A 12,613-nucleotide genomic window follows, 5' to 3' on the forward strand; every position below is an offset into this window, starting at 1 on the left:
GTTCTAATTGAAATTGTTCTTGGAGGCAGGGTGACATCTGCTGTGTACACATCTTCAAGAATGCTGGAGGCACTGCTTTGATGGTATGTCTTGATTGCAGCAGGCCCAGTTACCATTAAACAGACAATACCACACACCAGCTCAACACCATCCCATCCTGTTAATCCAGGACCCTCACTCATATCACCTGGCACTACCTAATAGGCTAGGGGGTTACAGGAACATGTAGGATAGAAGCAGAATTGCCTATGAGTAGAATACCTTTTGGGAAACTTTGAAGAGTATCAGGAACTCTACGCGTAAATGAAATTTGCATAATTGATGTCCTCTTCTATCTGCGTGATGGCTCTGACAATTTGAGCAATAATTGTGTTTTTCTGTCTGCATGCAGCCACCAGAAAAATCATATGTTGTGTTACAACAAGATGATGCAAACCTTGTCACATCAATATGTTGTTATGACAATAGTACAGTCCATAAGGAAAGACAGTCCCTTAGCCTCAAAGATACTTTAGGACAATTTCATTGTCCTGTCAGACTCACTGTCCTGCTGGGACAGCCCCTTCAAAACTCTTGCAAGTCTTGGCAAAATATGCAATTATTAAAATGTGTGCATGTGTGCGTGTGATATAATACACACACACACTTTTTTTTTTTCAGAAGTAAGGGGAGAATAGAAAATCTGCAATTATATGTTTGTGGCACTCCAATGATTGGGGGAATTTTCAGAGGCTAAAATACCCTAATGTGATAGAGAATATTGGAGAAGTTCCATGACCAAATAAGCTACTGCATTAAATAAATGTCGCTATGTGGCCTTTCCAAATGTATGCTATCTCGCATTGCCTTAAGGGTTTCACCTTCTGCACAGCAACATACTATTCAAAATTCACCGGAGTATTCTTCCCAGACTGCTGGGAAATGTCCACTTCTCCCTCCTTATTTATTTTCTCTTTCTTTGCAATGAGGAGAACTGTGTTGAGTCTGATAATGGGCCTTTTTCTTCTGGAGGCTTGTTCTGTCACTGGGGCCTGGTCTACACTAGATCTAAGTTACGCAACTATTAGCTTCGTGAATAACATAGCTGAAGTCGATGTACTTAGACCTGCTCAGACTTAGACTGCTGCCGCTCCCCTGTCGACTCCACCAGCACCTCTGGCGGTGATGGAGTACAGGAGTCGACGGGAGAGCGCTCAGGAGTCGATTTATCGCATCTAGACTAGACATGATAAATCGATCCCCACTGGGTTGATCGCTGCCCGCCGATCCAGCTGGTGGTGTAGACATACCCTAAGACTAATAAATACTGCTGATCACGTTCATTCCAGAGTTACTGAAGGTGAGAGTTCTACATTCACAGAGAAGCTCTTCAATTCACATTGAACCTTCCCTACAGCTGGGGAACTAGGAAGGCATGTGGTCATATTGCAGTCCATACTCATATATGTTCCTTATACCATCAGTTGCAAGGATTTGACCTACATGCGATGGAACAAAATATTCACCAATTCATTCATGCTGTAGGTATGAATTATTCTGATATCCACCTTCATCATGGGTTTTCTGTGATGCCGACTGCAATTCTTAATGCTATTACCCCCGGTTTTCTATTTGTCATGAAAACCAGCAGGCTTATTTAAGAGCATGGAGTGTATTGTTTCCATGTCAACACATGCACACCCCATCTCAAAGATGCACCAAACAATGAAGGGAACTGAGACTTATAAAAATATCAGGGACTAGATATCGAAGAATGTTTGAAAATCTATAAGTGAAGCAGAAGATGTGATTGTTCCACGCTAAGAAGACAAATGTATCTCAGCATGTGGTTCTTGATTTTCCTTTGCTTTGTAAGGATACAAGTTCTTGCCTGCTTTTTGGCCATTTCGGACATTTTCAGATGAGGACAAGTGACTAAGGTGCTTATTCCACTTCCTGAACCCCTTCTTCTGGCCTTCAAACTACTACCCAACCTCCACAAGCTCATTAGAAGCAAGCTCCCCACAGACAGGACACACCAACTCAAAGCAAAAGCGGCACCAGACACTGCAAGAACAACAGATGCAAAACCTGTAGACATATCTCCTGCTACAATGATCAACACCCCTCACCACACACCTTTCAAGATCACTGGGTCCTACACATGCCTATCACAACATGTAGTGTACCTCACCCAGTGCATTAAATGCCCCAATAACAACTATGTAGGTGAAACTAGACAATCACTATACTCTGTAATGAATTCACACAGAAAAATTATAAAAGACAGAAACACCCTATCACCTGTGGGCGACACTTTCACAAAGCGCTCTCTCTGTATGTGAGCTCTTAGTCCTTGTCCTCAAAGGAAGCCTGCACAACACCTTCAAAAGACAAGCCTTGGAGCTTAAATTCATAACTTTGCTAGATACTAAAAACCATGGACTACACAGACACACTGGATTTATGCCTCATTACAACCATCTATAACTCAATAAATCCCACTCCAGCTTTTTTGTTTTCCCTCCTTTCTCCTCTATGACTACAGGGATGTTAACAGGCCACTTCACCTTGAATGGTCCCCTGAAATGTGTGTTAATGACTTATGCTGAACAATAAAGGGGAAGGGATGCAGACTGGAATCAGTAAAGAACATGTCAGAGATCTTCTGACCAATTTGAATGAATTCAAATCAGTAGAGCTGGATGCTATTCACCTGAGGGTACTGAATGAATTAACTGACGAAATCGCAGCACCACTAGCAATAATATTTACAAACTCATGGATGACAGGAGAGGTCCTGGAAGACTGGAGAAGGGCTAACATAGTGTCCACTGTAGTAAGAGGAGGTCCTGAGATATAAACCTTGGTATCAGAGGCCCGGTATGAGGCCTAAGGCCTGAACTAAAGTAATGGTCAAGACTTTGCTAACATAAAGCAAAGTTAGGCTGTGAGCCAGAGGCAGGCCCTGCTCACAGAAGCTGGCAAGGAAAGGGCTGATGCTGCAAAAAGAGACATACCTAAAAAGTACTGAACACTAGATATTAGAACACTCCAATACTGGAACATTCCACAGATAACATGGAACAGGCTGACCCATCCCAATGACAGGGGCAAAAGGGTAAAATGATGGATAGAGTTGTTTGGATCGAACCAACATGTACAAGGTGAGAGGCGGCACCTTACTACATAGTGGGGTTGTGCCTTGCTATGTGGAGGGTTTGCACCTCAATACATCAGGAGTGATGTTTAACTTGTTTGTACCTGTGTATAAGAATGTATCCCTGGGGTGGCGTCTTTGTCCGGCCGAGGGGGCAGTGGAAAGTCCCGCCACTGTCTGAGCCGGGTCTATTGCCAAGAGGCATTTATTAGTAGTACGCCCGGTAGACTAAGTAATCTACAGGGAACTGCAATTGTGTCCGAGGTCGCAATAAACCTAGTCAACGTGACTTTGCATCTTACTAGAGTCTGTGGTCATTGGGGGTTCTCGTCGGGTTTGCTGTGTCAGCTATCCGCAGAGCTGGGACAGCGCACAGAGGGAACACACGCATGCAGCCAAGTGATATCAACATAGGAGAAAGCAGAGCACCACACCGGTAGCATCTGACAAAAGAGGCAAAAGGAGGAGCCGGGGAACTATAGGCCAATAAGCCTGACCTCGATACCTGGGAAGCTACTAGAGTAATGTATAAAACATTCAATTTACAAATACCTGGAGGATGAAGGATTTATCACAAGCCAGCATGGATTTATCAAGAACAAATCACGCCAAACCAGCTTGATTTCCTTCTTTGACAGGGTAACTGGTTTGGTGAATGGGGGAATGCGGTGGACATAATATACCTGGATGTCAACAAGGCTTTTGGCACAGTCCCACATGACATTCTGGTAAGTAAGCTGGTGAAATGCAGGCTCAAGAGAACTCCATTAAGTGGATACATAATTGGTTAAACAACCTCAAACAAGGAGTAACTATTAATAGACTGATGTTGGATTGGAGGGACAACTCAAGTGGGGTTCCACTGGGATCTGATCTGGCTCTGTTGTTAAACATCTTTATTAATAACCTGGGTGTAGATATAGAGAGCCTACTGATCAAGTTTGCAAATGACACAAAGCTAGGGGAAGTTCCCAGTACTTTCGAAGATAGTGCTAAAATTCAGAGGGATCTTGATAAATTGAAGAACTGGGCTATAGACAACAACATGAAATTCAACAAAGACAAGTGTAAGGTGCTACACTTCAGGAAGAAAAAACAAATGCACAAATTCAGAACGGGGGAAACTGGCTTGGCAGCAGCACTACTGAGAAGGATCTGGGAGTTGTGGTGGATCACAGCCTCAAAATGAGTCAGCAATGCAATGCTGTTGCAAAAAAGCTAATGCAATTTTAAGTTATATTAACAGAGGCATAGCATGCAAGACACGGGAGGTGATAGTACTGCTCTAATCAGTGCTGGTTAGGCCTCAGCTGGAGTACTGTGTCCAATTTTGGTCACCAATGTATAGAAAGGATGTAGAGAAACTGGAAAGGAGCCAGAGGCAAGTCCCTTCTAACCCTATGATTCTGTGATAATCTAATCCACCTTGTATTTAACTGTGACATTCTGAGTACATTTCTCAGACCTGAAGAGCTCTGTGTAGTGCAAAATTTTCTCTCACCAATTGAAGTTGATCCAATAAAAGATATTACTTCACCCACTTTGTCTCGCTGATATCCTGGGACCAACGTGACTACAAGAACAAAGTATATTCCACTGTGCACTGCTACAGAAGGAAAACACCATGAGCTAGGGGAGGCATCGTTTGTGGGGTTCTGCAAGGCAATCAACAACATAAGTTGGCCTCATCGTCTGGCCCACTCCACTCCCTTTCCAGCACTCCAGACATTGAAAATGAGAGGATAGCAGCTGCACCTCCCTTGTTGGGGATTCCCCTAATATGGGGAAGTCTGCAGCAAGCATACAATCAACATCACCACCTCACAGAGGGTGTATGTTGGGGGCAGGGTACACTGCGCTCTGGCTATTCCTGGCTCCTTGGGAACCATCACCAGCTGGAGTAGGATATAACAGCCCCTGGGCTGCTCTAATCTGGGCCAGAGCCAGTTTAGAGCTGACCCCAGAATAAGGAGCTGCAATCAGTCTTTTGGCTGCTATCACTGTGCCCCGTGTGGGAGCAAGACACAACTGAGAATCTGGCCCAGTGCTCCAACGTCCCAGAAAAACACTTCTGCTCTGTGGCCTTGCAGCAGAGATCCAAAGAGCATCGTGGCAAAGCAAAAGAAATTGCAGGGGGAAGCTGCAAGTGGGAATCTGTCACGTGAGAGCGATGGGAAAATTAGACTGAAAGCAGTAGTAAGAGTTATGGCCTAATGTTATGACCTCATTTGGACTTATTTTGAAATGGAATCTAAAGCAACACTGGCAACTTGTCCTTTGTCAAAAGAAGAACTACTAAAGGACACAGTGACTGGCATTCTGCATCAATGCAAAAGGGGCCGAGAAATATAAGGCAATTGCACTCTCAGTGATGTTTGGGGAAGAATTTCACCCCTACAGATGGCTATATTGCAATGCTCACTAAAAACCTTAGATGGATGTTATTAGTATTGAGGACTGTTTAAAAGTGTGTAAACACATCATACGTTATCCTAAAACACAGAGCAATTTGATTACTTAATAGTTCTCATTTCAATCTAATGGATCTTGAAAACGTTGAGCAGCCAAACATTTGGCCACGCAACACCACATATACAATGCAGCCCCTACACAGTGAAATAATACAAAACATTAAGGCCCTGCACCCTTGGCATCAGATAAAGCATTATGTACACGTTATCCACTGCCTGGGTAGGGGTAAACCACTGGACCTGTACATCTCTTCCTATGAGAATGCTTAAGGCAGCTCATCTGTTCCACCATTGTTAAGTGTTGATGATATTGTGACATTCTTCCCTTGATAATGGTAAATCATTGTCCAGATTAACTGTGATGCTCTGGTGGTGCAAAGCAGCTGTTAACATGGTTTAGCCAGCCAGTTCAAATGGGTTTATGGCTGTGTTAGGAGAGCAGCTCACAGCAGCCAGAGTGCCCCAGTGAATTTGGACCTATAATTAAATTTAAAATGAAGGATATAAGGACTTAGGCCCAGATTTTTAAAAGGAATTTAGACCTTGCTTCAGTCAGTGTTGTAGCACCTAAGTCTCATTTTCAAAACTGATTTAAGCACAAAGGAACCTAAATCCCATTGCCTCTCAATAGGATTTTGGCTCCTACATGCCCAAATCCCTTTTGAAAAGGAGACTTAGTCTCCTAAATCCATTAGGCACTGTAATGCTGAATGCAACACCATCTTGGCCTTAGCCTATCACAAGTGCCACATCTATTAGATCTCTCTCTGATATCCTCCACATACTTTCTGACACTGAAGGTATTACTGTCACAGATTCTATTTAAGCAGCCCACATTGAGACCAGGAATTCTTATTGTTGAAGGATTTGAACAGCTAATGCAATCAAGTGCTAGGGAAAAGGAGAGCCAACATGAGAGAATCACAGAAAGAGAGACTCTGAATTCCCAGTTATAGTTACTGGCAACGTGGCATGCCAGGAACTGCAGTCCGCACTGAATTTAGCTGAGCAGCACGCATGCCACATTTCAGAAATAAAGGTTATTATTGTTTTTCTACATGATAAACGTGACAGAGCATTAAAACATGAACATAACTTAATATATGCAGTTTAACATACAATAATGAGAACATAAAAGCATTGCAAGCTACCTGATCTATCCAGCTTGGAAAGGGTGATATCAAAACAATGCATATACCTATTACCAATGAACTAAAAAAAGAGTATTTAAGGTAGTAGTCTGATATGATGATTTATTTTATTGGTTACAGTATTCCAGACTAGGGCCCAGATCTCTCTCTCTCTCTCTCTCTCACACACACACACACACACACACACACACACACACATACTTTAGAGCAACCTCTAGACTGACTAGTTATGACACCTCAGGGCAAGGTTAGGAGTTCCAACTACCCTATCTCCTGTCCGCAGCATCCCCCTTCCTGCCCCTGAAATGTCCCTATGCTGTGGGGAGGGACCAGCAACATAGGCAGTTCTACATTAACTGGAGATTTCCCTATGAAAGGGGAATGCTCAGCTACCCTGTCAGGACAGCTTTACATCCCCTTTGTGCTGCAGAAGTTGTACAAGGAGGACAGAGTGGGAGCTCAAGATGGGGCCAGAGTATTCAAACATTATAGAAGTGTAAAGATTGACCTTTGGGATGGCAGTGACCTGCTTTCTCCAAAAAAAGACATTTTTAACAGAAGCAAATCAGGATTTAGGGATTGCAGTTTTATCTGATTTCCAGAGTGTGGTCATTTTTTTCAGGGGCAAAACTTTGACTACAGTTTGCAGAATTCAAGTTGTTTATATGAATAAGGTTTTGAACCAGGAGATCAATCTTGCAGGCCATGTGGTATTTGTGAAAGTAAGGTAATGTGAGCTCTTGATAATCCATTCGTAATGGCAATGTCTTAATTTTTTTTCATGAAGTTTTGGTAACCTAAAATTAACCTAATGGGTATGGAATTAAGAGTTCAAAAAAGGGATAGGGGAGTTTCACTGCTGAATAGAGCTAGATAGGAACTGGATTTTCCATGTCTCAGGAAATCCCACAAGTTTAAAGATTTTTTTTTTCTATTCCACAATGAAAAACAAAATCTTTTTAAAATTCCTACAAAAGAAAATTATGATTTTATTGTTTTGTTTTAGAACTTTCAAAACTTTTCATTTCAATAAAAATCAAAACATTTTGTTCTGATTTTGACATTTTAAAATAGTTTCAATTTTTTAAAAAGAAATAATTTCTAAGTGAAAAATCAAAAATTCTGTTCCAAAAACACTGAAACTCAGTGTTTTGACTTTATCACAATGTTTTTTCTTCTTTTTTCCCCGTAAGAGGAAATTTCATCAAAATAAACACGTTTCTGCAAAACATTTAGCTTTTTATCAAATCTGCATTTTCTGGTGGAAAAACATTACATCAGCAAATTCCCAATCAGCTCTGTTCATGCTACTTTGATATATAAATGATAGTTTTTAAATGATAGACTCTGAACTAAGACATGTTGTATTCAATTCCTGGGGTGTTTTAATAGATGCTGAGGTAGGAAGTAATGATTTAGATCTGATCATGTCCTGATGCCTCTATTTGCAGGTAGTTTAAATGTGATGCCATCTACCACTTTGGTTCAGTATCAGGGCCTTTGCATTTTTGAGTCATATCTTCCCATAAAAATAAATTGGATTTGACCTCGCTACGTTTTTTATATCACTTTTTTTTAATCAAAGGAAAAATGTGATTATAATATATATCCAGATTCAGAGCTGATGGATCACAATGTGTTCAGACAAAGTGTTCTGGACAAAGCATCAGCAGAGGACTACAGATGAAACATGTCCATATTACACATCACAAAACTTCTGAGATTTATGATCTTTTTGATATATCTCCTTAAGCAGCAGAGCAGGAAATTCTATCAGTTCTCTGATGTTTACAGAACGATGACAGATTAGTATTTTTTTTATTTTGGATCTGGCTATTGATTGCATCTGATTTTGTCAATAAAGTCACAGAAGGGTAGCCATACTGTGTAGAAGCCTGGTGTATAATTATTTCTGGCATCCGTTAGCTTTTCCATTATCCACACTTCCAGTATCCTTTCAAACTACTTTTCTAGACACAGAACTTCTCTTTGTTTCCAGTTCATTGCAATTTCACCTGGTGCTGCCGCGAACAAATGTGAAATCAATTCTGTGTTTTTCAGCCCATATCCTTTTTTGGGAGACCTAGTAAAACTACTGCCGGGTCAGTGCTAGTCGCCCTGGTTTTGAGCCCAGAGAATTCATCAGATCTACTGATTGCTGTAAGAGTTGTGGGGAGTGTTAAATTGGAGGCAGTCAGATAGAACAGAACACTGTCAGTAAGGAATGAAATTTGATTAGTAATACTTAGGAAGTTATTGTAGACTATATCAGGAGAATGATTGCACTGAGAAGCAGACAAGGGCTTTAAGGCTAGGCCAAACTGCACTGAGGGATCCAAGGATGGATAGAGCAAAGAACATTGGTGAGTAGACATTTCTGATCCTTGCTGTCACTTGCAAGCCTGTCTGCTCAGTGGCCCTTAGGCATCTGCCAGAACTTGCTAGCAGCACACCTCAGGGGAGATGACAACAGCGTATGCCCCTCTGACTAAGAACCTGAGTGTGGAGAGGCTTCCCACACTTTCTTGTCTGAGGGTTGTTTCCGCTCATGGGGAAAGTAGGAGAGAATTAACCAAAGTCCCCCTGTTGGTCAAATTAAAACTAGATTTATTAAGACTAGAAAAAGAAAAGCAAATTCAAACAAGTACTTTTGCATGACATAGCTGCTCATGAAGATTATATGCTGAAATGCTGAACTACCCTGGAATACTAAACTAGGTTACAGTGCATAAAAGAGACTTTACATTTTCCCAGAGAGAGAGAGAGAGAGAACCTTCACCCTCCCTATCAGTCTCTCAGCTTGTCAATTCTTTTTTGGGGGCAGATTCTCAGGCACCTATTGGTCCCTTGTGTCTTCACTGTCCTAGGATCTTGGGTTTTTTCCCTCTCTGATTACATCTTCCCAACCCGTTGGACATCCAAGGTGCTTCAGAGTCTGCTACTATATCCAGAAATTTTCTCTCGTTCACACATACCACTCTCCCACATCTCTTCTGCAAAGATGCTCTGGCTTATCAGCATACAAGAAAAAACTCCCTCAGCAAGTTGGGTTTCTCCATCTTTGTTCAGTATTGTATTGCACCTTTGCTCTTTACCTTCCCGTAATGTCTTTTTTCAAGATATATCTCACAGCTGGAGAAAACGCCACTCCATCTAGGACTGTAGGAAAGACACCCCTTTGAGATGCCAATTAACTTGCTTCTAATGTCTGCCAGCATAGGGAGTAAACAACATCTTCTCTGCTTATACAGATGAAGTTTTATACAATTCCACCACTCAATGTTAAAATTAATTGTACACTGAATTAAGTACACATTATTGACAGATACCAATTCTGTCATCCTTACTGTGGAATTATGGAAAGGAGAATACATTGCTACTTGATTTGCAGGACATTGACTATATCTGAAATTTAATCAAGAACACGTTTGTAGCAAGGCAGAAAATGGCCTGTCAAATGCAAATTAATGACTTCTTAATTAAAAAAAAACAATTATAAATCTGTGTATGAGAAGTGGGAATATTTCATTAAAAACCAGGAAAGGGTTATATAAACTGTGTAAAAAAAACCTATTTTAAAACTAAACAAGAAAAAAATCAACACACAAAACACAAACAGCCACCCACCATCCAGCTATAATTACAGTACAATAAAATAACAGCGTAATAAAATAACGTCTGGCCTAGGGTTTATTGCCGGATCCAAACTTCTGCCTGCTCCCAGGTTTCCTTCAGTAGTGCTTCTCTACTAGAGGTTGTGACTGACTGTTTACCCACTCGTCCATATAGGAAGAGATTTTTCCATAATCCCCAAGCAAAAGAACTAAAATCTTCTTAATAAAAATACTAATTCATTCATATGGGATGCAGACTTGGGATGTAAGTCACCACCATGCTGTCACGCATTCTTTCATTGATTCAACCAAAATTAATGCTGCCTGCATCAAAATGGCCATAGAGCTACTAAACTACTTTTTCCACAGGCCTCAGGTCAAAGCTCACACTACCCTTCCAAATATAAAATGCACATCTTTAGGCCATGCCTCCAGTCAGAATCAGATTCGGGCCTTATTGGCTGTTTTGTTGCAGAACCAAAGCCACACAATTAAAAAAAATGAGCAACACAATGTGCAACTAATTCATGTGCTGCAGACAACAGACACAATTACTATACTGTAGAAACCACACAAACATTACACAGGGAAGGCAAGATGAGATCCCCAGCCCTTTAACTCCCAAAACATAGGTTGCTACCCACTTACACGGTAGGAGACCTCCGTTAGCTAGCGTTAGTAGCAGGTCTCTTACTCTCTTTGTAGACAGCTACCAAAGCACATTGCCACTCACTCGTACACAAAACCAGTGCAATAAATGTACATAAAAATTCATCTCAGTAAAAGTGGCTTGAAGTCCTACTGACTTCCAGTGGTTGCATTCATTTATGCCTGAGCTGAATTTGGACTCATGAGTTCAATTCCCCCTACCAGGACAAAAGGACATTGAAGTAAAGTGCCCCAATTTTCAAAAGTGCCTCCAGCTCCCACTGACTTTAATAGTGCTCAGCAATTCTGAAAATCAGGCAAGTTACTTGGGTGTGTAAATATGGATTGTGGGGCATAATTTTAGTCAGCCAAGGTTGAAAAGTTTGACCTGAGAGTCTATCAACCCTAGGGAAATAAATTGTTTCTGGCTGGGCTTATCAACAAGAGGTTCATGTGGACCCTCTTATTGGGGTGTGAGGTAATATTTTGAAGAGTTCCTAAGGGCTTGTTTATATGAACATGTAGTTCCCGGAACCCTGGGGTGTAAAGCTACTTCGCCCTAGCCTGTTACACTGTGTGTGTCGGAGTTGCTGTGCACTAAAAGTTCCTATAGTGCTTTGATCTACCCCACTCTGAGATACTGTTTCAAAATGCAGTACGACAAATCACAAGGGAACTTTTAGTGAGTAGAAGTAGGGTCCACAAGGATACTTAGTGCACAACAGGCTAGAGGGAGGGAGATTTACACCCCAGCTTGCCACGAACTAAGTGTTCACATAGGCAAGCCCTGTGTGACTCAGGAGCATGTGATATTGCTTAAACTCCTAAGTCACTTAGGTGGCTTTGAAATTTTTTCCTATTTGAACATTTTAGCTACTACCGTAAAGGAGCCAAAACAGTTGTCAACACTGTTGTGTGTGTGACTGACATTATATGCCACCAGATCTCTGTCCACCCGCTTTCTGTAGTGGTGTTGAAAATGTTTTTGTCCCATCTACACCTAAACTAATTTTCAACATCTGCTGAACAGAGTAAGGAGGTCCTATTGCTGCCAAAGGATAATTTTCCAAGCATAGATGGACCCATCTTGATAATAGGAGGAAAAAGGGAATGGAAAGACCTTAATTGTTGAATTCCGATCATCCCCGTTTCAAAGGATCCGCAAATGCAATACAAAGTGAATGGAAAATTGTTTCCCTTCTTTCATTTTCAGCTTTTACATTATATATATGTTTATACAGCATGCTGCATATGATCAGTTACATTTCACAAACCCTGGTGTAAGTTTCAAACCTTTATACAGATATTTTATAGTACACTTGTGGATGTCACTAAGCTCTGCCCACACACCAATAAAACTTGTTTCTATAGTAACTAATGTTACTTAGTACCAAGTAACTAAAGTACTTGAAAGAGGAAAACCACATATTGTCACAAACAGGGGCTGTCAGTGCTTATTATCGATTTTATTGTTCATTGTTCGTTAAAGAGGAGCCTAAAAAGGGGCGAAACATGAACAAAATAAGACAAACATATCATAGTGTTGTAAGTAAGAGAATAAAGGTGTAGAGTGCTCTTAACTGACAGCTT

This window comes from Malaclemys terrapin, chromosome 1 (assembly GCF_027887155.1).
Source record: "Malaclemys terrapin pileata isolate rMalTer1 chromosome 1, rMalTer1.hap1, whole genome shotgun sequence".
In the NCBI taxonomy this organism is placed as follows: domain Eukaryota; kingdom Metazoa; phylum Chordata; order Testudines; family Emydidae; genus Malaclemys; species Malaclemys terrapin.